Source organism: Lissotriton helveticus, chromosome 11 (genome assembly GCF_964261635.1).
Source record: "Lissotriton helveticus chromosome 11, aLisHel1.1, whole genome shotgun sequence".
NCBI classification, from domain to species: domain Eukaryota; kingdom Metazoa; phylum Chordata; class Amphibia; order Caudata; family Salamandridae; genus Lissotriton; species Lissotriton helveticus.
In genome coordinates, this window is record NC_136072.1 from 420,541,086 (window position 1) to 420,567,499 (window position 26,414).

A 26,414-nucleotide genomic window follows, 5' to 3' on the forward strand; every position below is an offset into this window, starting at 1 on the left:
AGGCAGGGCCGGCGGCTCGAGCACAGGTGGGCTAGTGCTGGAGGCTCCTGGTCCCTGGAGTCCACTCCTTTGCTGCAGGCGCGATTCCCCTGTTCAAGCGGGGGTAGAGGTTTCCCCCTGCTGCTGGCGCACACTACACAACACAATGGCCCCAAAATCACACAGCTTCCATGAGCGGCACCTTGTGGAAACAGTGAAAATTCAAGCAAGAGTAATTAGGATATTTTGTACAAAATTCTCTGATGGAGCAGTTGATTGTAAAGTCAAATACATAATTTAAAAGAATATATATATATTTTATATGTGTTAATTGTGAGTGATACAGCGACAGCCTTGCTTAAGGCAAAGGAGCACTGTATGAAGGGCAGTGAACTGGGAAAGTTCAGAAGAGGAGTAAGACAGAGGATAAAAGCAGGGTAGAGGGATCCCCAGTCATGGTCCGCAGCCCTTAGGGACTAAAGAAAGTTCAACAAAATAGAGCCATAAACATTCTTTAAACAGTAACAGAGCAATTTGTTTTTGGAATGTATGCATATTCCAACATGGAATGGAAAGAGGTGGAAGAAGAGGTAGATGATAAAGAGAAATGGAGAGTGTGCACAGGGCAAGCAGACAGGACTCAATAGACTGAGAAACTACAGTCAGCAAAGAGATAGCTAGAGATAGCCAACTTCAGCGCTCTGAAGAAGGGCAAGGTTACATACCAGAATAAGCGTGACGGTATAAGATGTGTAAAGGAGAAATCAAAGGAAGTCTTTCTCAAAATGTTTTGGAAGTTCATAGGGTATGCTAGAGGGCATTTCAGAGGAATGTAGCATTCTTGAGCAATTGGATGAAAGTCAAGTTATAGTTCTCCTCTAGAAAAGGACAACAAATTCAAATAAATAACAAGGTTCAAGTGAGGTCAGGTGTTGGGGGGAAGGAAGTGTACAAATAATTGACTAACCAATGGGATATGCTGCTACGCTGCCATGTTCTAAGCTGCAAAGCTGTCGTGAATCCAGGACAATAGGACTCCGTGACACCAGGATACTCAAGCTTCCCGAACAGGATAGAGTAGTGGTACTTCACCTTTCGCCTCTGCCTTCATTGCCACCACTATGGGCCCGATAGCAAGAGGAAGGTAGAGGAAGGACCACGCCTCAATGCCACACAACATTGTGGCTTCACATTTCATGCCCTGGTAGCTGCTGAGGCAGATGATATGTTCCTGATGGCTAAGCTTGGCTCGGAAGCCACCCCATTTAGCCTCTGAGCTCTGCCAGTGGCTGGCTGTCCCACCAGCAGCACATGTCTCGTTTCTAGTTGGGAGACAATCACTGGTGATCACTGAGGAGCACCTGGGGCCGCCAGTGCTGCAGAGGGTTTTGTGGGTTCGTTGGTTGGTTGGGAGGAGCCCAGGTCAGTGGATGTGTGCACTTCGGAGCCAGTTTCTCACTAGCACACACCCCACTCATAGAAAGGCATAGTAGGGGGCGCGCCTCCTCGGCTTGGCCCCTAAACCCTGGAACAACCTCCCACAACAAAGCAGAGTCTCTTAATCTATTCTTGAACCTTTGCAATAAGCTGAAGACCTGTTTTTTTTAGTAAGTCCCCAGGGCTGGCCTCACACACCTGCTACAGAGCACCTGGATAACCTCAAGGGTATTTAGTGCACGATAAAAACATCAATAAAAAAACATGACTGTGGCCGTTACTCCACAGGTTAAGCCAATCCTAGAAATTATGAGTACTATGTACAGAACTTTAGCTATTGTAGTGGTGGCCCTCTCTCAATGTGCCTAGATTTACAAACCAGCAACAGTACAAGAGACATTGTTAATAGTAGGATCAATTGGAAAAAGAATGACGATTAGTGATGTATCAGGCTTGGTATTGTCAAACAATTAAGACCCTCCAGCAGATATCTGCATCTGCACTGTACTGCACTTTCTCTTAGAGAAATTAGTGGAGGTCCCAAATGTCATCCAATCCATAAAACAATGTAAAAATATTGTGTTATCACAAAAGCAAGCTGCCCAAGTCTCAGCTGCATCAATTAAGGAATTTCCTGTTTTTACAAACCATTTAAAGAACAATCGCAATAACCTACTCTGCTTATGTAGTGCTAAAGATAATTATGGTGCACCAGAATTCCAGGGAACCCGTCCCTAGGCCTGTTGGACTTGGACCTTTTTGCAGGGTCATCCCTGACCTTTTTGCCTTCTGCCTGTATTTTTTCTAACCTGTTGTTGGTGGTTTTATGACTCTAGGCACTTTACCTCTGCTGATCAGTGCTAAAGTGCATATGCTCTCTGTGTAAATTATTGTTATGGATTAGTGATTCCATGATTGGCATATTTGATTTACTGGTCAGACCCTAGTACAGTGCACTATGTATGCCCAGGGCCTGTAAATCAAATGCTGCTGGAGGGCTTGCATCACTGGTTGCCCACCCACAGAAGCAGCTTGTAAAATGTGCTCTGGCCTGCCACAGTCTGGGACTGCCATGTCGACTTGGCAAGTGCACACACTTGCCAGTCCCTAAATTTTCCTTTTCTTCATGTTAGTCACCCCTACGGTATACCCAAGGTACCCCTGTGGGCAGAGTGCATTGTATGTGAAAGGTAGGACATGCTCTGATGTGTGTAGCATGTCCTGATAGTGAATTACTGCCAATTTCGTTTTTCACTATTGCAAGGCTATCTGTTCCCATAGGCCAGAATGGGCAGTTAGTTTATAACATCTTATAAATATAACTGACCCATGGAACAAGTTGGAAAAACAAGTTTAGAATGCCTGAACTCAAAATTTTAAAATACATCTCTTAGTGAGGGTGATTTTTACATTCTGTGTTTGAAAATACCACTTGAAGAAAGTAGGTATTTTCTTACCTAACCATCCAGTATGCCTCTGCTAGGTTTGTGTATTCCATGTCTGGTTTGTGAGGGACATGGTGCTGGGGAGGGCCTTGGCTCCAGCAGTCTGATGGGTCAGGGCTTGGCTGAATAGGCCCTGCATTGAATAGAGAGTAGGGGTAGAAGATTTCCTTTCACTTGCCCGAGCCTTCATAGAATAGAGTAGGGGGAGGAGTTTTCCTTTCAGCTACCTGGGCCAGGTCTGCTTTCAGCAATGTGGTCTCCACCACCTGTCAGGAAGCTGCACCAGAGATGACAGAACTGGTTTTGGCTGGGTACAGACACTTTCTGACTTCAGAGACAAAGAATTTGTGTGTCTAAAAAGGGGGACCCAGACCCTAGAACTTTATATCACTGCTGAACTAGGAAACCTGCCAGGAAGAAGGACCGGGAAAACTGGAGGAGGAGTACTGCCCCTGTGCTGTGTGCTGTTGGTGTTGGCATGCAGTGGTTGCTTCTGTCTTGAGTACGGAATGGACTGCACTGTGCTTTCATCATCCTGCTGTTAGAGTTTTCTCCAAGTGCTTGAAGTAGAGCTTGCCTCCTGTTGGAAGTCTCAGGGATAGAAAAGACTTCAAAGATCACTCCTGGGAAATCAAGAGGAAACCTTTGCCAAGGAGAAGAGCCGGAGAAGCTGAGGAGGCTTACGGCCCCTGTGCTGTTTGCTGTCTGGGGTTTGCCTGCAGTGGCTGCATGCTGCCAAGGAAAGGAGAAAATGGACTTTGCTGTTTTGCTTTGTCACCTGCTTGAAGAAAAGATCTCCAAGGGCTTGAAACTGAACTTGCCTCCTGTTCTGAAGTCTTAGGAACACAAACACTTCGACCCTTCTGTCTGCCTGCATCTAGAACTGCTGTTTTAGCTGCTACAGAAGGACATTTCAACCCCGACCCCAGCGAGCGACACTGTAATCTGCACCAAAGCCGTGCGCGCTGCTCCGACTGCCGTGCCACATCCACGCCAGCGAGCAACGCCATGACCTGCTTCAGGGTGGTGTGGAGTGCAAAAAAATGATGGATTTAGGCCCAGATCTTTGTACTGGGGTGAATGTATGACATTGTTCTACATTCTGTCCATCAACTGTGTTTTTTGCAATTTTCACCCCGAGTGTGCTGGGTATGCTCAGACGTGTGTCCCAGGCTCTCCACACCACTGGGGTCAAGCTATCCAGGCTGATGAAGGCTGATAGCCAGAAACCGGTCCTTGGATGCTTGATTCCGGTCTGGGAAAGACATGGCTTGGTAGTTCGGACTGGACTGTTCCCATGAGGCACAGGGTCAGTGCTGATTTGCATATAGCCAGTGTCTAACCCAGGGTGGTGTGGAGTGCAAAAAAATGATGGATTTAGGTCCTGATCTTTGTACTGGGGTGAATGTATGACATTGTTCTACATTCTGTCCATCAACTGTGTTTTTTGCAATTTTCACCCCGAGTGTGCTGGGTATGCTCAGACGTGAGTCCCAGGCTCTCCACACCACTGGAGTCAAGCTATCCAGTCTGATGAAGGCTGATAGCCAGAAACCGGTCCTTGGATGCTTGATTCCGGTCTGGGAAAGACATGGCTTGGTAGTTCGGACTGGACTGTTCCCATGAGGCACAGGGTCAGAGCTGATTTGTATATAGCCAGTGTCTAACCCAGGGTGGTGTGGAGTGCAAAAAAATGATGGATTTAGGCCCAGATCTTTGTACTGGGGTGAATGTATGACATTGTTCTACATTCTGTCCATCAACTGTGTTTTTTGCAATTTTCACCCCGAGTGTGCTGGGTAAGCTCAGACGTGAGTCCCAGGCTCTCCACACCACTGGAGTCAAGCTATCCAGGCTGATGAAGGCTGATAGCCAGAAACCGGTCCTTGGATGCTTGATTCCGGTCTGGGAAAGACATGGCTTGGTAGTTCAGACTGGACTGTTCCCATGAGGCACAGGGTCAGAGCTGATTTGCATATAGCCAGTGTCTAACCCAGGGTGGTGTGGAGTGCAAAAAATGATGGATTTAGGCCCAGATCTTTGTACTGGGGTGAATGTATGACATTGTTCTACATTCTGTCCATCAACTGTGTTTTTTGCAATTTTCACCCCGAGTGTGCTGGGTATGCTCAGACGTGAGTCCCAGGCTCTCCACACCACTGGAGTCAAGCTATCCAGGCTGATGAAGGCTGATAGCCAGAAACCGGTCCTTGGATGCTTGATTCCGGTCTGGGAAAGACATGGCTTGGTAGTTCGGACTGGACTGTTCCCATGAGGCACAGGGTCAGAGCTGATTTGCATATAGCCAGTGTCTAACTCATGGTGGTGTGGAGTGCAAAAAAATGATGGATTTAGGCCCAGATCTTTGTACTGGGGTGAATGTATGACATTGTTCTACATTCTGTCCATCAACTATGTTTTTTTGCAATTTTCACCCCGAGTGTGCTGGGTATGCTCAGGCGTGAGTCCCAAGCTCTCCACACCACTGGAGTCAAGCTATCCAGGCTGATGAAAGCTGATAGCCAGAAACCGGTCCTTGGATGCTTGATTCCGGTCTGGGAAAGACATGGCTTGGTAGTTCGGGCTGGACTGTTCCCATGAGGCACAGGGTCAGAGCTGATTTGCATATAGCCAGTGTCTAACCCAGGGTGGTGTGGAGTGCAAACAAATGATGGATTTAGGCCCAGATCTTTGTACTGGGGTGAATGTATGACATTGTTCTACATTCTGTCCATCAACTGTGTTTTTAGCAATTCTCACCCCGAGTGTTCTAGGTATGCTCAGACGTGAGTCCCAGGCTCTCCACACCACTGGAGTCAAGCTATCCAGGCTGATGAAGGCTGATAGCCAGAAACCGGTCCTTGGATGCTTGATTCCGGTCTGGGAAAGACATGGATTGGTAGTTCGGACTGGACTGTTCCCATGAGGCACAGGGTCAGAGCTGATTTGCATATAGCCAGTGTCTAACCCAGGGTGGTGTGGAGTGCAAAAAAATTATGTATTTAGGCCCAGATCTTTGTACTGGGGTGAATGTATGACATAGTTCTACATTCTGTCCATCAACTGTGTTTTTTGCAATCTGCTCCGATTTGCGGCGTGGGCTCGACTCCTGCTGCCGTGCCGCATCGACTCCGAAGCCGATTTCATCATTGTGGAGCCGATCCGTGACGTGGTGACTCCCCGAATCCATCGACATCGCGCCATCATTAGGAACAGTGGTTTTGACGCAATTGTGATGTCATCCCCCCGACGCAGTAAGGAACCCTTGTTTCACCTCCCCTGCGCTGCAGTAAAGAACAGAGGCTGTGCCTCCCATGTGTCCTAAGGATTCAGTTGCCGTGCAGTGCCAATGAAACTGCACCTCCCCGATGCTGTGAACTATCTTTGTTTTCATCAATTCCAAGGTATTGCTTGACTCCGGGCCCGACTTAGCACACCTCACGGTCGGCTCGGTACTTTGGGATTTCTTCTGTCACAACGTTCTAATAACTCAGGGTGGAGTTATGTGTTGCTAGAAGCTTGATTTAAGTGAATAACCTATTTTTAAGGATAATTTGATTACTGTATAGTGGATTTTTGCCGTTTGCTCTTGTTTAGATAAAGATACTTATTTTCTAGGTCTTGCCTAGGCAGCGCGCACGCGTTGCTATGGGAGGGCCTTTTGTCATCGGTCTTCATTTTTCAAGCACTCGCACTTGTGGCGGCATCCACCTTGCGGAGCGACCAGCGGCACAGCCACGTTAATTACAAACATGTGGGCGCTGCTCACTCCCGCAAGGGGGATGCCACCACAAGCACGAGTGCTTGAAAAGTGAAGACAGTGAAGACTGCTTGTTTACGTCATGATGCACTTCCACCCGTCACTGCCTCTCTTCTGTTGCTGCTTTTTAGGGTTTATTAAACCAGGGTGACAGCTGCACTTGCTAAGCCGAATAGTGAGCAATGGCAGCTGTGCGCTTTTCTTTTCTTCAGCGCTTGTTTGTTTCTAATATTTGGCCTCTTTCTGCTCTCCCATGTGCCCCATTCGAGATCCTCTTCTTCCACATTCTGCCAGCACCCTCCTACCCAATAGTAGTCCACCACCATGTCCACCACCACCACCATGTCCACCACCACCACCACCATGTAAACCACCACCACCACGTCCACCACCACCACCACCACCACGTCCACAACCACCACGTCCACCACCACCATCACATCTACCACCACCACACCCACCACCACGTCCATCACCACCTCCACCACCGGGTCCACCACCACCAAGTCCACCACCACCACGTCCTCCACCACCACCACCACATCCACCATCACCACGTCTACCACCAGCATGTCTAACACCACCATGTCCACCACATCCACCATGAACACGTCCACCACCATTTCCACCACCACTACTACCAAATCCACCACCACCATGTCCACCACCACCACCATGTCCACCACCATGTCCACCACCACCACAGCCACCACTACCACCATGTCTACCACCACCATCACCACCACATCCAACACCACCACATCCACCACCACCACGTCCACCACCACCATGTCCACCACCTCCACATCCACCACCATCATGGCTATTACCACCACCACGTCCACCACCACGTTCACCACCACCACCACCATGTCCCCCACCACCATGTCCCCCACCACATCCACCACCACATTCACCACCACCACATCCACCACCACCACGTCTACCACCACCACGCCCTCCACCACCACGTCCACCACCACGTCCACCATCACCATGTCCACCACCACCATGTCAACCACCACCACGTCCACCACCATCACGTCCACCACATCCACCACATCTACCACCACCATGTCCACTACCACCATCACGTCCACCACCACCACATCCCCCACCTCGTCCACCACCATGACGCCCACCACCACCATAACGTCTACCACCACCATCACGTCCACCATGTCCACCACCACCATGTCCACTACCACCACCACATCCACCACCACCACATCCACCACTACCACATCCACCACCACCATGTCTACCACCACCATGTCCACCACCACCGCGTCTACAACCACCACGCCGTCCACCACCATGTCCACCACTACGTCTACCACCACCATGTCTACCACCACCACCATGTCCACCACCACCATGTCCACCACCCCCACGTCCACTACCACCATGTCCACCACCATGTCCACCACCAACACCACGTCCACCACCACCACCACGTCCACCACCACCACATCCACCACATCTACCACCACCACATCCACCACCACCATCACATCCACCACCACCACGTCCCCCACCACGTCCACCACCACGACATCCACCACAACATCCACTACCACCATCATGTCCACCACCACGTCCACCACCACCATGTCCACTACCACCACATCCTCCACTACCACGTGTCCACAACCACCACATCCACCACCACCACATCCACCACCACCACAATGTCCACCACCACCACATCCACCACCACTACCATGTCCACCACCACCACCACATCCACCACCACCATTTCCACCACATCCACCACCACGTCCACCACCACCACATCAGCCACCACACCAACGTCTGCCACCACCACCATGTCTACCACCACATCCACCACCACATCCACCACCACGTCCACCACCATGTCCACCACCACCACATCCATCACCACCACCACGTCCACCACCATGACGCCCACCACCACAACGTCCACCACCATCACGTTCACCATGTCCACCACCACTATGTCCACTACCACCACCACATCCACCACCACCACATCCACCACTACCACATCCACCACCACCATGTCTACCACCACCATGTCCACCACCACCATGTCTACAACCACCACGCCCTCCACCACCATGTCCACCACCACGTCCACCACCACCATGTCCACCACCACCACCATGTCCACCACCACCATGTCCACCACCACCACATCCATTACCACCATGTCCACCACCATGTCCACTACCAACACCACGTCCACCACCACCACATCCACCACATCTACCACCACCACATCCACCACCACCATCACGTCCCCCCCACCACATCCCCCACCACGTCCACCACCACGACATCCACCACAACATCCACTACCACCATCATGTCCACCACCACCATGTCCACTACCACCACGTCCTCCACTACCACATGTCCACAGCCACCACATCCACCACCACTACATCCACCACCACATCCACCACAATGTCCACCACCACCACATCCACCACCACTACCATGTCCACCACCACCACCACATCCACCACCACCATTTCCACCACATCCACCACCACGTCCACCACCACCACCACATCAGCCACCACACCAACGTCTGCCACCACCACCATGTCCACCACAACATCCACCACCACGTCCACCACCACATCCACCACCATGTCCACCACCACCACATCCATCACCACCACCACGTCCACCCCCAGGTTCAACACCACCACTAAGTCCACCACCACCACGTCCACCACCACTATCACCACCACATGCACCACCTCCACGTCCACCACCACTACCATATCCACCACCACCACATCCACCACCACCATGTCCACCACCACCACCACCTGTACAGGCTAGACCAGAGGTAGTGCGGAGCATAATTTTAAGTCGACTTGACTACTGCAATGCACTGCTCCTGGGGGCACCTGCCACCCTGCTGGGGAAATTGCAACAAGTGCAGAATTTCGCCGCCAAACTGGCACTGTCGCGCCAACGCCTGGACTCCTCTGCTAAGGCACTCAGGGACCTTCATTGGTTGCCAATCTCTCAGCGAATCGATTTTAAAGCTCTGTGCCTGGTATTTAGGGATCTTCATGGACAAGGTCCATCACCTCTGCAGGACCTTTTTTCGTGGTATACTCCGGGTAGACCACTTCGGTCAGCCTCGGCCTATTTGGCAGTAGTACCCAGGATCTCACGGTCCCGGATGGGAGGTCGGTCCTTCAGGTTCTCCGCAGCGAGACTGTGGAACTCCCTTCCGTTGGGCCTGAGGGGTCTGGAAGACCTCCCTTCTTTTAAGAAAGCCTTGAAAACTTATCTGTTCCCTAGGATGCTGTAATTGGATCGGATGCTGGTAACATCTTGTATGTGTCATAACAGTCTAAGCGCCAGGATGCCCGTTGTGGTGACAGTAAATGCACTATATAAGAACGCCTATACATACATACATACATACACCATGTTCACCACCACCACCACGTCCACCACGACCGCCACCACCACATCCACCACCACCACCACCACCATGTCCACAACCACATCCACCACCACATCCACCACCACCACCGCCACCACATCCACCACCACGTCCATCACCACCACATCCACCACCACCACACGTCCACCTCCACCACCATGTCTACCACCAGCATGTCACCACCAGCATGTCTACCACCCCGTGACGGGTAAATTGTCACTGGAGGGTGAGGGTAGTAGAAGTGTCAACCACGGCTGTACATGGGACCTTTAAGGATGCATTGGGTGCAGTATTAGGGGCTAGAAGTATTACACCAGACGCAAGATACATTTTGAAGAGATGCAATGTCACAGGGCTCCTGTAAAAGCACTCGCAACATCTCTACCTCACAGTGGCATACCTGCACGAGCCACTCTATCAAAACAAGCATTGGTATAGCCAATAGGTCTCGCCTTTGGGATTTTATAAGTGTTTAGCCATGCAACACTTGATGTTTTTGCACCAAGGATATTGTGCTGGATAACTAAACACTTATAAGGTCCCAAAGGTGAGACCTATTGGCTATGCCAATGTTTGTCTAAACTGGTGTGGTGTCTATTTGTAGTGTTTTCACTGTATTACTGTATGGGTTCACAAATGCTTTACACACTGCCTCTGAGAAAAGCCTGTCTGCTCGTGCCAAATTACCAAGGGGGTGAGCAGGGGTTATTTTAGGAGTGTATCCCCCTTAGCCTGACTAGAAGCAAGGGTACCTATTTGGACAAAGGTGCAAACCATTGCCAACCAGAGACATCATTTCTAACAAGGCCTTAAATAGGGATAAAATAAATACAAGAATCAAGAGGCTCTGCAAAAGATATAGAAGGGTACCGTGAGGAACAATTTCACAAGAAACTATGACTGCTGCAAACCGGAATGAAGCTGTTCTTAAAGCCTCAGGAATTGGAGCCGAAGTGGAAGCAAAACCACTATACAGGTGCGCACTAGATGAAGAATCTGGAACTCAAGTGCCTAAAGAAAATCTCCTTCATAAGACACTTTCTGGCCCAAAGGAAAACACAGACAGCAGCCAAGAATATGGAAACCACGTTAACTGTACTATATAATCCTATATTTAGCTCAGTAGGGACCTATGATATGATAAACAGAAGCAACATTCTTAAACTAATCACCTCGTTTCCAGGTTTGGAACATGTTGCATCTGAAGATTCACACCAGGGGACAGATTGCCCAACCTAATGAAATGAAATCTTAACATTAAATGGACACACAATCTCAGACACTCCAGCAATAAGGTACTTCACATCTAGGAGATTCTCTAGCGCAGATGTCTTCAACCTATTCTGTAGTGAGAGCTACTTTTGATCAGTAAAAAATATTGCGAGCTACTGAAGGCTAAGCAACTCGGGCATTGTTACCCAACAGCCCCACGCCCAGGTCAATTGACCTTAAGGGTTATGTCAGTAGAGCCAGATACCATGCTTTTAAGAAAATAGTTTGACTAGGGGCACTATGATAGGGTTGCTATCTGAGTCAGTGAAAGAATGGTATTTGGGGATGAAAGTGCATGTGTACATATGAATGGCATATATGTGTATGGGTAACTGAGAACCTGTGTCATATGTAGTTGTACCCTCTCAACCAATTATTCAGGAAATGTTACTTATATGGGGAAATAAACGAAAGTGAATGCGTTTTTCCCAGCCATTGATTTCGGCTGATTAATTTTAATTATTTTTGATACTATATTAATTCTCAAAAAAGAACACATAATCTACTAAACAGATGATCTCATTCTGTACAATCTCGAATTACAATACAACAAACATTTCAAAAAACAATTATTTACAAATTCACAAAAAAGCAAGTAAAATGACAATAATTCACAAAAATAATTACAAGTAAACAGTAGTGACATGTGAAAGGAAATCATATTTTCGCATTTAAACAACACATCATATTCCCAAAATCAAATGATGAATTATTGTAAAAGACTTATTTTATGCAAGAACAATGTCAAATATAATTGCCAAACTATGTTTAATATAGTTGCAGACGCGTTTCGAGTCCCGGTTTTTTATATTGCCGGACTCTCATCAGGGCTGGATGAGTCTTTTGATACAAGCCAACTGTTTATAATAAAAAAACAACAAAAGAATGAATTGTAATGCGCTTCCCATAACGTCTAAAAACTGATATCGTGTTTATCTGAACAAAAGCCAACATACCTGGCCAAAACCAGCGCAATTTGAGGGCTTGTGGTGGAATTTCATGCAGTGCACGTCACTCTGCAACAAATCAGCAGAGACTAAATGGTCTTGTAAACAAAGTAACATAAACTTATGTTACTGTATCTAAAGAGCAAGGGTTACCTTGAAAGTGCTCTTGTGGGGCGTAAATTTTTAAGACTTCACATTATGTGTCCAAGGTCACGGCGCTTCGGGTCATAAAATCTAAATGGGTGGAAACGGTACAAATTGCCCATTAGGAACTTATCCCCATTATTTTGGACGACACGAACAAACGTTCGAATTTATTGTACTCACACTAAGATCGTTTTCAGTTCGGGCAGCACGCCACGACTTTTAGCTGTTCAACTCTGTTCCAATTCTAGTTCTGGAAAGAAGGACAGATACAATGCATTTAGCGGTTGAGAACAACCGCATGTTTTAAGGATTATTTGTATGCGCGGACCGGATAAGGACACCGAGTCACGCTTACCTTTTGCGCAAGCCTCATGGTCATTTGAAGTGGATCACTCGTAATCAGTAAGAGCGAGAGCTTGCCGCCATTCTCCAAACGTCTTTACCGAGTTGGGGAGAACACGTGGTATAGGGAGGGCGGGACTATACAACTATTCAAAGCAATGAAGTATGGGATTTGTATTTCAGATTTGCGCTTTGAGAAAAACAACACTGCCACCCATATTGATTATCCATGGTGTCATGAAGACAGATAGTTAAACTCGATTAAGCTCACTCATACAGTTTAGTCCTCGACTTATGCTGTCAAACTTCATAATCAGGTAGGCTTCTTTACGTAACAAGGCACTTTCAATACCCGTGGAGCGTTGTCCGGAATCAATTGCGGACAAAATAGTCCATTTAAATTGGTTCTCATTATGTTTTAGGGACAAAAAAATTTTCGACCATGGGGGCAGATTGAACCCCCTTCTTTATTCTTGATCTGTGTTGTGTTATCCGTATGTTTATTTGTTGACTTGTCTTGCCGATATAAATTTTATTACAAGGGCATAGCACTGCATAAACTACATTTTTTGTTTTGCAGTTCGTGAAGTTTGTGTGCTTCCATGTTATACCGTTATGGTCAAATACATCTCCCTCCAACGTTGACGGACAGGCAACACAATTACCACATCTGTGGTGTCCAGTGATTGGTGGAAGGTTCCATTGTGTTAAAAGATTGCTTTTAGGTATTGGAATGTAGCTATCAGCACCTATTAGTTGCTGACCAACACTCAAATTTTTCTTCATAGCAAAAATTGGTTTTGACATAGGACAGTCAAGATTCTCCAACAAATGGCAGTTTCTTAAAACAATTTGTCTGAACTTGTTTGTGTGAGGTCCAAAGGTTGTCACACAGACAAGCTTGTCCAAATCAGATTTGACCTTTTTATCTAATAGAGTCTCTCTAGGGGTAAACCTAGCTCTTTTCTTCGAATGTTTTAAGAGTTTTTTAGGGTATCCTCTATCTACCATTTCTTTACAGAAAGAATCTGCATGCACATCGAAATCCGCCAACTCAGTGCAGTTTCTTCTGATCCGCAATAGTTGTCCATACGGTAAATTTAGTTTTAGGCACTGTGGGTGCGAGCTTTTATAGTGCAGAATAGTATTTCTGTCAGTTTCTTTCTTGTACAGTGATGTAACCAGTTTTTCCTCTTGACAACGGATTGAGACATCAAGAAATGTCATTTTGCTTCTGCTAGATTGTATGGAGAATTTTATATCATTGTGTCGTGAATTGACCCAATCATGGAATTGGTCTAACTCGGTCTGGCTCCCCTGCCACAGGAGCCAGACGTCGTCTATATACCTCCACCATTGAAGTATGTTACTTGAAAAGGGATTGTTATTGTAAATAAACCTTTCCTCGTATTGAGCCATATATAACACAGCCATTTCCGGCGCATAAGGGCAGCCCATGGCCGTGCCCTTAACCTGTACAAAAAAATCATTTTCAAACTTGAAGTAATTACTTCGAAGTGATATCTCAGCCAATGCAATAAGAAAAGATGTAGGGACCCTGTGCGGTCTTTGCCTTGACTCCAAGTATACTTCTATCACCTCAAGAGCTTCATCCTGAGGGATTTGTGTATATAAAGATGTTACGTCCATTGTGGCCATAATCTGCGTGTCACTATTAAAATGGAAACTCTCCACTTTTGTTATGAAATCTTTAGTGTCTCTAAGATAAGATGTTACACTAGAGAGAAACGGTTTCAAAAAGAAATCAATATACTTCGAGGCTGGTTCTAAAACTGAATCACAACCCGAGACAATGGGTCTTCCCGGTGGTTCCAAGTTATTTTTATGTATTTTGGGTAAAAAATACAATACCGGTGTTCTCGGTTGTTTCCTATTTAAGAACTCGAACTCCTTTGGACCTAGAAAGCCTTGTTCAAGAGCAACTTTAGTCAAATTGACAATTTTATCCTGAATCTCATGGACAGGATCATCCCTAACCGGTCGATACCATTCGCGGTTCTCCACGTGTGCTTTCCCTACAGACAGATCCATAGGGCGGGGCCAAATCACTACCGCACCGCCCTTGTCAGCTTGTTTGATGACTATAGAATTATCTGCCTTAAGGTTCTGTATAGCGGCCGATTGTCCAATACTGATGTTATTTTTTACAAAGCATTTAGCTTTTTCCAACTTTGTTATGGACGATAGGACAGCCTGCTCAAAGGCATAGATCTGCTATGGTATGTTCATTGTAGGGATAAATTTCGACTTCACTCTAAGGCCAGTTATTTCTTGATTCTTAGCAACTTCTGCTCCAAAAAAGTAAGATTTAAGCCTGATCTTACGGCAGAATTCAAGTGCCTCTAATTTCATTTTGGTAAAATCTGTGCATCTTGTTGGAACAAATTTGAGACCCAAACTAAGGATACTTATTTCATACGCTGTAAGTTGTTTGTCAGAGAGATTCACTATAGTAGAGTGCTTTAATTGTTGTACTGTCTGTTCCTCGTCCGCATCACCCAGGGTTGTTTGAACCGGACCCGGGTTTGTTGTCCCCGGCCTAAAAAAGGCTGATTAGGATTCCCTTGTTTGTTTGATTGCCCTGAGCGGGAATCAGGGGAAGAATCTGAAGAAGAAGTGTCAGAGAAACCAATAAATCGGTTTCTTGAACGCCCTTGGAAGGAGGTTAGGGCTCGCCTGGAATCTGTTGTTGTGTAATAGTCTTCCTTGAGGAACGGGTAAACCTGCTCTATTTTAAATGCTTTAGAGTCTCTCTCAAACTGTGCGGTTTTGACATTAATTGTATGATCTTTAAAGGAAACGATTTCTATTTCTACCTTTTCAATTAATGCTTTAGCATCCGATATAGTTGGATTTTCAGAAATTGCTTTAAGGAGATCCTCTATCTCCTTTTCTTCTTGGCTACACAGTCTCTGTGCCGTTTCAATGGTGTGTACCATTAAATCCCTACTACATTTCGTATTGATGTAACTGAAACCTTTTTTGTATTCTGGGTCTTCTGTAAAAATGACTGGGATATTCTTAATCTGTAATCCCCAAGGGATCGTGCCTGCCCGCAAGTGTTGGAGGAGGAAGTAACCATGTAATTCGGTTCTAATATGTTTTTTGCGCAGCCTTGTTAATTTGTCAACCTCATTCTGTTGTTTTGCTGAGGTGCTCAAAGATAAAGACGAAAAAGGGGAAGACGCAATTAAGTCTTGAATGTGACTCTCTGTAAAGGATAGCGTGTCCTTTTCTGCCATAGTATGCAGTGGACGAGTCCACTGCTATCGATATGATCTTGAATAATAAACAAGACACCTTGGTGTCCAATTACCCACTCGGGTTAAGACCCGCTCTACAACTTTGTACAAAGGAGGGGTTTGGCACAACAGGATGAAGGAGAGAAGGTAGGGCCTATTAACAATGAAAAACAACTAGTGTACCCTCTCAACCAATTATTCAGGAAATGTTACTTATATGGGGAAATAAACGAAAGTGAATGCGTTTTTCCCAGCCATTGATTTCGGCTGATTAATTTTAATTATTTTTTGATACTATATTAATTCTCAAAAAAGAACACATAATCTACTAAACAGATGATCTCATTCTGTACAATCTCGAATTACAATACAACAAACATTTCAAAAAACAATTATTTACAAATTCACAAAAAAGCAAGTAAAATGACAATAATTCACAAAAATAATTACAAGTAAACAGTAGTGACATGTGAAAGGAAATCATATTTTCGCATTTAAACAACACATCATATTCCCAAAATCAAATGATGAATTATTGTAAAAGACTTATTTTATGCAAGAACAATGTCACATATAATTGCCAAACTATGTTTAATATAGTTGCCGACGCGTTTCGAGTCCCGGTTTTTTATATTGCCGGACTCTCATCAGGGCTGGATGAGTCTTTTGATACAAGCCAACTGTTTATAATAAAAAAAACAACAAAAGAATGAATTGTAATGCGCTTCCCATAACGTCTAAAAACTGATATCGTGTTTATCTGAACAAAAGCCAACATACCTGGCCAAAACCAGCGCAATTTGAGGGCTTGTGGTGGAATTTCATGCAGTGCACGTCACTCTGCAACAAATCAGCAGAGACTAAATGGTCTTGTAAACAAAGTAACATAAACTTATGTTACTGTATCTAAAGAGCAAGGGTTACCTTGAAAGTGCTCTTGTGGGGCGTACATTTTTAAGACTTCACATTATGTGTCCAAGGTCACGGCGCTTCGGGTCATAAAATCTAAATGGGTGGAAACGGTACAAATTGCCCATTAGGAACTTATCCCCATTATTTTGGACGACACGAACAAACGTTCGAATTTATTGTACTCACACTAAGATCGTTTTCAGTTCGGGCAGCACGCCACGACTTTTAGCTGTTCAACTCTGTTCCAATTCTAGTTCTGGAAAGAAGGACAGATACAATGCATTTAGCGGTTGAGAACAACCGCATGTTTTTAGGATTATTTGTATGCGCGGACCGGATAAGGACACCGAGTCACGCTTACCTTTTGCGCAAGCCTCATGGTCATTTGAAGTGGATCACTCATAATCAGTAAGAGCGAGAGCTTGCCGCCATTCTCCAAACGTCTTTACCGAGTTGGGGAGAACACGTGGTATAGGGAGGGCGGGACTATACAACTATTCAAAGCAATGAAGTATGGGATTTGTATTTCAGATTTGCGCTTTGAGAAAAACAACACTGCCACCCATATTAATTATCCATGGTGTCATGAAGACAGATAGTTAAACTCGATTAAGCTCACTCATACAGTTTAGTCCTCGACTTATGCTGTCAAACTACATAATCAGGTAGGCTTCTTTACGTAACAAGGCACTTTCAATACCCGTGGAGCGTTGTCCGGAATCAATTGCGGACAAAATAGTCCATTTAAATTGGTTCTCATTATGTTTTAGGGACAAAAAATGTTCGACCATGGGGGCAGATTGAACCCCCTTCTTTATTCTTGATCTGTGTTGTGTTATCCGTATGTTTATTTGTTGACTTGTCTTGCCGATATAAATTTTATTACAAGGGCATAGCACTGCATAAACTACATTTTTTGTTTTGCAGTTCGTGAAGTTTGTGTGCTTCCATGTTATACCGTTATGGTCAAATACATCTCCCTCCAACGTTGACGGACAGGCAACACAATTACCACATCTGTGGTGTCCAGTGATTGGTGGAAGGTTCCATTGTGTTAAAAGATTGCTTTTAGGTATTGGAATGTAGCTATCAGCACCTATTAGTTGCTGACCAACACTCACATTTTTCTTCATAGCAAAAATTGGTTTTGACATAGGACAGTCAAGATTCTCCAACAAATGCCAGTTTCTTAAAACAATTTGTCTGAACTTGTTTGTGTGAGGTCCAAAGGTTGTCACACAGACAAGCTTGTCCAAATCAGATTTGACCTTTTTATCTAATAGAGTCTCTCTAGGGGTAAACCTAGCTCTTTTCTTCGAATGTTGAGTTTTTTAGGGTATCCTCTATCTACCATTTCTTTACAGAAAGAATCTGCATGCACATCTAAATCCGCCAACTCAGTGCAGTTTCTTCTGATCCGCAATAGTTGTCCATACGGTAAATTTAGTTTTAGGCACTGTGGGTGCGAGCTTTTATAGTGCAGAATAGTATTTCTGTCAGTTTCTTTCTTGTACAGTGATGTAACCAGTTTTTCCTCTTGACAACGGATTGAGACATCAAGAAATGTCATTTTGCTTCTGCTAGATTGTATGGAGAATTTTATATCATTGTGTCGTGAATTGACCCAATCATGGAATTGGTCTAACTCGGTCTGGCTCCCCTGCCACAGGAGCCAGACGTCGTCTATATACCTCCACCATTGAAGTATGTTACTTGAAAAGGGATTGTTATTGTAAATAAACCTTTCCTCGTATTGAGCCATATATAACACAGCCATTTCCGGCGCATAAGGGCAGCCCATGGCCGTGCCCTTAACCTGTACAAAAAAATCATTTTCAAACTTGAAGTAATTACTTCGAAGTGATATTTCAGCCAATGCAATAATAAAAGATGTAGGGACCCTGTGCGGTCTTTGCCTTGACTCCAAGTATACTTCTATCACCTCAAGAGCTTCATCCTGAGGGATTTGTGTATATAAAGATGTTACGTCCATTGTGGCCATAATCTGCGTGTCACTATTAAAATGGAAACCCTCCACTTTTGTTATGAAATCTTTAGTGTCTCTAAGATAAGATGTTACACTAGAGAGAAACAGTTTCAAAAAGAAATCAATATACTTCGATGCTGGTTCTAAAACTGAATCACAACCCGAGACAATGGGTCTTCCCGGTGGTTCCAAGTTATTTTTATGTATTTTGGGTAAAAAATACAATACCGGTGTTCTCGGTTGTTTCCTATTTAAGAACTCGAACTCCTTTGGACCTAGAAAGCCTTGTTCAAGAGCAACTTTAGTCAAATTGACAATTTTATCCTGAATCTCATGGACAGGATCTTCCCTAACCGGTCGATACCATTCGCGGTTCTCCACGTGTGCTTTCCCTACAGACAGATCCATAGGGCGGGGCCAAATCACTACCGCACCGCCCTTGTCAGCTTGTTTGATGACTATAGAATTATCTGCCTTAAGGTTCTGTATAGCGGCCGATTGTCCAATACTGATGTTATTTTTTACAAAGCATTTAGCTTTTTCCAACTTTGTTATGGACGATAGGACAGCCTGCTCAAAGGCATAGATCTGCTTTGGTATGTTCATTGTAGGGATAAATTTCGACTTCACTCTAAGGCCAGTTATTTCTTGATTCTTAGCAACTTCTGCTCCAAAAAAGTAAGATTTAAGCCTGATCTTACGGCAGAATTCAAGTGCCTCTAATTTCATTTTGGTAAAATCTGTGCGTCTTGTTGGAACAAATTTGAGACCCAAACTAAGGATACTTATTTCATCCGCTGTAAGTTGTTTGTCAGAGAGATTCACTATAGTAGAGTGCTTTAATTGTTGTACTGTCTGTTCCTCGTCCGCATCACCCAGGGTTGTTTGAACCGGACCCGGGTTTGTTGTCCCCGGCCTAAAAAAGGCTGATTAGGATTCCCTTGTTTGTTTGATTGCCCTGGGCGGGAATCAGGGGAAGAATCTGAAGAAGAAGTGTCAGAGAAACCAATAAATCGGTTTCTTGAACGCCCTTGGAAGGAGGTTAGGGCTGGCCTGGAATCTGTTGTTGTGTAATAGTCTTCCTTGAGGAACGGGTAAACCTGCTCTATTTTAAATGCTTTAGAGTCTCTCTCAAACTGTGCGGTTTTGACATTAATTGTATGATCTTTAAAGGAAACGATTTCTTTTTCTACCTTTTCAATTAATGCTTTAGCATCCGATATAGTTGGATTTTCAGAAATTGCTTTAAGGAGATCCTCTATCTCCTTTTCTTCTTGGCTACACAGTCTCTGTGCCGTTTCAATGGTGTGTACCATTAAATCCCTACTACATTTCGTATTGATGTAACTGAAAGCTTTTTTGTATTCTGGGTCTTCTGTAAAAATGACTGGGATATTCTTAATCTGTAATCCCCAAGGGATCGTGCCTGCCCGCAAGTGTTGGAGGAGGAAGTAACCATGTAATTCGGTTCTAATATGTTTTTTGCGCAGCCTTGTTAATTTGTCAACCTCATTCTGTTGTTTTGCTGAGGTGCTCAAAGATAAAGACGAAAAAGGGGAAGACGCAATTAAGTCTTGAATGTGACTCTCTGTAAAGGATAGCGTGTCCTTTTCTGCCATAGTATGCAGTGGACGAGTCCACTGCTATCGATATGATCGTGAATAATAAACAAGACACCTTGGTGTCCAATTACCCACTCGGGTTAAGACCCGCTCTACAACTTTGTACAAAGGAGGGGTTTGGCACAACAGGATGAAGGAGAGAAGGTAGGGCCTATTAACAATGAAAAACAACTAGTGTACCCTCTCAACCAATTATTCAGGAAATGTTACTTATATGGGGAAATAAACGAAAGTGAATGCGTTTTTCCCAGCCATTGATTTCGGCTGATTAATTTTAATTATTTTTTGATACTATATTAATTCTCAAAAAAGAACACATAATCTACTAAACAGATGATCTCATTCTGTACAATCTCGAATTACAATACAACAAACATTTCAAAAAACAATTATTTACAAATTCACAAAAAAGCAAGTAAAATGACAATAATTCACAAAAATAATTACAAGTAAACAGTAGTGACATGTGAAAGGAAATCATATTTTCGCATTTAAACAACACATCATATTCCCAAAATCAAATGATGAATTATTGTAAAAGACTTATTTTATGCAAGAACAATGTCACATATAATTGCCAAACTATGTTTAATATAGTTGCCGACGCGTTTCGAGTCCCGGTTTTTTATATTGCCGGACTCTCATCAGGGCTGGATGAGTCTTTTGATACAAGCCAACTGTTTATAATAAAAAAAACAACAAAAGAATGAATTGTAATGCGCTTCCCATAACGTCTAAAAACTGATATCGTGTTTATCTGAACAAAAGCCAACATACCTGGCCAAAACCAGCGCAATTTGAGGGCTTGTGGTGGAATTTCATGCAGTGCACGTCACTCTGCAACAAATCAGCAGAGACTAAATGGTCTTGTAAACAAAGTAACATAAACTTATGTTACTGTATCTAAAGAGCAAGGGTTACCTTGAAAGTGCTCTTGTGGGGCGTAAATTTTTAAGACTTCACATTATGTGTCCAAGGTCACGGCGCTTCGGGTCATAAAATCTAAATGGGTGGAAACGGTACAAATTGCCCATTAGGAACTTATCCCCATTATTTTGGACGACACGAACAAACGTTTGAATTTATTGTACTCACACTAAGATCGTTTTCAGTTCGGGCAGCACGCCACGACTTTTAGCTGTTCAACTCTGTTCCAATTCTAGTTCTGGAAAGAAGGACAGATACAATGCATTTAGCGGTTGAGAACAACCGCATGTTTTAAGGATTATTTGTATGCGCGGACCGGATAAGGACACCGAGTCACGCTTACCTTTTGCGCAAGCCTCATGGTCATTTGAAGTGGATCACTCGTAATCAGTAAGAGCGAGAGCTTGCCGCCATTCTCCAAACGTCTTTACCGAGTTGGGGAGAACACGTGGTATAGGGAGGGCGGGACTATACAACTATTCAAAGCAATGAAGTATGGGATTTGTATTTCAGATTTGCGCTTTGAGAAAAACAACACTGCCACCCATATTATTTATCCATGGTGTCATGAAGACAGATAGTTAAACTCGATTAAGCTCACTCATACAGTTTAGTCCTCGACTTATGCTGTCAAACTACATAATCAGGTAGGCTTCTTTACGTAACAAGGCACTTTCAATACCCGTGGAGCGTTGTCCGGAATCAATTGCGGACAAAATAGTCCATTTAAATTGGTTCTCATTATGTTTTAGGGACAAAAAATGTTCGACCATGGGGGCAGATTGAACCCCCTTCTTTATTCTTGATCTGTGTTGTGTTATCCGTATGTTTATTTGTTGACTTGTCTTGCCGATATAAATTTTATTACAAGGGCATAGCACTGCATAAACTACATTTTTTGTTTTGCAGTTCGTGAAGTTTGTGTGCTTCCATGTTATACCGTTATGGTCAAATACATCTCCCTCCAACGTTGACGGACAGGCAACACAATTACCACATCTGTGGTGTCCAGTGATTGGTGGAAGGTTCCATTGTGTTAAAAGATTGCTTTTAGGTATTGGAATGTAGCTATCAGCACCTATTAGTTGCTGACCAACACTCAAATTTTTCTTCATAGCAAAAATTGGTTTTGACATAGGACAGTCAAGATTCTCCAACAAATGCCAGTTTCTTAAAACAATTTGTCTGAACTTGTTTGTGTGAGGTCCAAAGGTTGTCACACAGACAAGCTTGTCCAAATCAGATTTGACCTTTTTATCTAATAGAGTCTCTCTAGGGGTAAACCTAGCTCTTTTCTTCGAATGTTGAGTTTTTTAGGGTATCCTCTATCTACCATTTCTTTACAGAAAGAATCTGCATGCACATCTAAATCCGTCAACTCAGTGCAGTTTCTTCTGATCCGCAATAGTTGTCCATACGGTAAATTTAGTTTTAGGCACTGTGGGTGCGAGCTTTTATAGTGCAGAATAGTATTTCTGTCAGTTTCTTTCTTGTACAGTGATGTAACCAGTTTTTCCTCTTGACAACGGATTGAGACATCAAGAAATGTCATTTTGCTTCTGCTAGATTGTATGGAGAATTTTATATCATTGTGTCGTGAATTGACCCAATCATGGAATTGGTCTAACTCGGTCTGGCTCCCCTGCCACAGGAGCCAGACGTCGTCTATATACCTCCACCATTGAAGTATGTTACTTGAAAAGGGATTGTTATTGTAAATAAACCTTTCCTCGTATTGAGCCATATATAACACAGCCATTTCCGGCGCATAAGGGCAGCCCATGGCCGTGCCCTTAACCTGTACAAAAAAATCATTTTCAAACTTGAAGTAATTACTTCGAAGTGATATTTCAGCCAATGCAATAATAAAAGATGTAGGGACCCTGTGCGGTCTTTGCCTTGACTCCAAGTATACTTCTATCACCTCAAGAGCTTCATCCTGAGGGATTTGTGTATATAAAGATGTTACGTCCATTGTGGCCATAATCTGCGTGTCACTATTAAAATGGAAACCCTCCACTTTTGTTATGAAATCTTTAGTGTCTCTAAGATAAGATGTTACACTAGAGAGAAACGGTTTCAAAAAGAAATCAATATACTTCGATGCTGGTTCTAAAACTGAATCACAACCCGAGACAATGGGTCTTCCCGGTGGTTCCAAGTTATTTTTATGTATTTTGGGTAAAAAATACAATACCGGTGTTCTCGGTTGTTTCCTATTTAAGAACTCGAACTCCTTTGGACCTAGAAAGCCTTGTTCAAGAGCAACTTTAGTCAAATTGACAATTTTATCCTGAATCTCATGGACAGGATCTTCCCTAACCGGTCGATACCATTCGCGGTTCTCCACGTGTGCTTTCCCTACAGACAGATCCATAGGGCGGGGCCAAATCACTACCGCACCGCCCTTGTCAGCTTGTTTGATGACTATAGAATTATCTGCCTTAAGGTTCTGTATAGCGGCCGATTGTCCAATACTGATGTTATTTTTTACAAAGCATTTAGCTTTTTCCAACTTTGTTATGGACGATAGGACAGCCTGCTCAAAGGCATAGATCTGCTTTGGTATGTTCATTGTAGGGATAAATTTCGACTTCACTCTAAGGCCAGTTATTTCTTGATTCTTAGCAACTTCTGCTCCAAAAAAGTAAGATTTAAGCCTGATCTTACGGCAGAATTCAAGTGCCTCTAATTTCATTTTGGTAAAATCTGTGCGTCTTGTTGGAACAAATTTGAGACCCAAACTAAGGATACTTATTTCATCCGCTGTAAGTTGTTTGTCAGAGAGATTCACTATAGTAGAGTGCTTTAATTGTTGTACTGTCTGTTCCTCGTCCGCATCACCCAGGGTTGTTTGAACCGGACCCGGGTTTGTTGTCCCCGGCCTAAAAAAGGCTGATTAGGATTCCCTTGTTTGTTTGATTGCCCTGGGCGGGAATCAGGGGAAGAATCTGAAGAAGAAGTGTCAGAGAAACCAATAAATCGGTTTCTTGAACGCCCTTGGAAGGAGGTTAGGGCTGGCCTGGAATCTGTTGTTGTGTAATAGTCTTCCTTGAGGAACGGGTAAACCTGCTCTATTTTAAATGCTTTAGAGTCTCTCTCAAACTGTGCGGTTTTGACATTAATTGTATGATCTTTAAAGGAAACGATTTCTTTTTCTACCTTTTCAATTAATGCTTTAGCATCCGATATAGTTGGATTTTCAGAAATTGCTTTAAGGAGATCCTCTATCTCCTTTTCTTCTTGGCTACACAGTCTCTGTGCCGTTTCAATGGTGTGTACCATTAAATCCCTACTACATTTCGTATTGATGTAACTGAAAGCTTTTTTGTATTCTGGGTCTTCTGTAAAAATGACTGGGATATTCTTAATCTGTAATCCCCAAGGGATCGTGCCTGCCCGCAAGTGTTGGAGGAGGAAGTAACCATGTAATTCGGTTCTAATATGTTTTTTGCGCAGCCTTGTTAATTTGTCAACCTCATTCTGTTGTTTTGCTGAGGTGCTCAAAGATAAAGACGAAAAAGGGGAAGACGCAATTAAGTCTTGAATGTGACTCTCTGTAAAGGATAGCGTGTCCTTTTCTGCCATAGTATGCAGTGGACGAGTCCACTGCTATCGATATGATCGTGAATAATAAACAAGACACCTTGGTGTCCAATTACCCACTCGGGTTAAGACCCGCTCTACAACTTTGTACAAAGGAGGGGTTTGGCACAACAGGATGAAGGAGAGAAGGTAGGGCCTATTAACAATGAAAAACAACTAGTGTACCCTCTCAACCAATTATTCAGGAAATGTTACTTATATGGGGAAATAAACGAAAGTGAATGCGTTTTTCCCAGCCATTGATTTCGGCTGATTAATTTTAATTATTTTTTGATACTATATTAATTCTCAAAAAAGAACACATAATCTACTAAACAGATGATCTCATTCTGTACAATCTCGAATTACAATACAACAAACATTTCAAAAAACAATTATTTACAAATTCACAAAAAAGCAAGTAAAATGACAAGAATTCACAAAAATAATTACAAGTAAACAGTAGTGACATGTGAAAGGAAATCATATTTTCGCATTTAAACAACACATCATATTCCCAAAATCAAATGATGAATTATTGTAAAAGACTTATTTTATGCAAGAACAATGTCACATATAATTGCCAAACTATGTTTAATATAGTTGCCGACGCGTTTCGAGTCCCGGTTTTTTATATTGCCGGACTCTCATCAGGGCTGGATGAGTCTTTTGATACAAGCCAACTGTTTATAATAAAAAAAACAACAAAAGAATGAATTGTAATGCGCTTCCCATAACGTCTAAAAACTGATATCGTGTTTATCTGAACAAAAGCCAACATACCTGGCCAAAACCAGCGCAATTTGAGGGCTTGTGGTGGAATTTCATGCAGTGCACGTCACTCTGCAACAAATCAGCAGAGACTAAATGGTCTTGTAAACAAAGTAACATAAACTTATGTTACTGTATCTAAAGAGCAAGGGTTACCTTGAAAGTGCTCTTGTGGGGCGTAAATTTTTAAGACTTCACATTATGTGTCCAAGGTCACGGCGCTTCGGGTCATAAAATCTAAATGGGTGGAAACGGTACAAATTGCCCATTAGGAACTTATCCCCATTATTTTGGACGACACGAACAAACGTTTGAATTTATTGTACTCACACTAAGATCGTTTTCAGTTCGGGCAGCACGCCACGACTTTTAGCTGTTCAACTCTGTTCCAATTCTAGTTCTGGAAAGAAGGACAAATACAATGCATTTAGCGGTTGAGAACAACCGCATGTTTTAAGGATTATTTGTATGCGCGGACCGGATAAGGACACCGAGTCACGCTTACCTTTTGCGCAAGCCTCATGGTCATTTGAAGTGGATCACTCGTAATCAGTAAGAGCG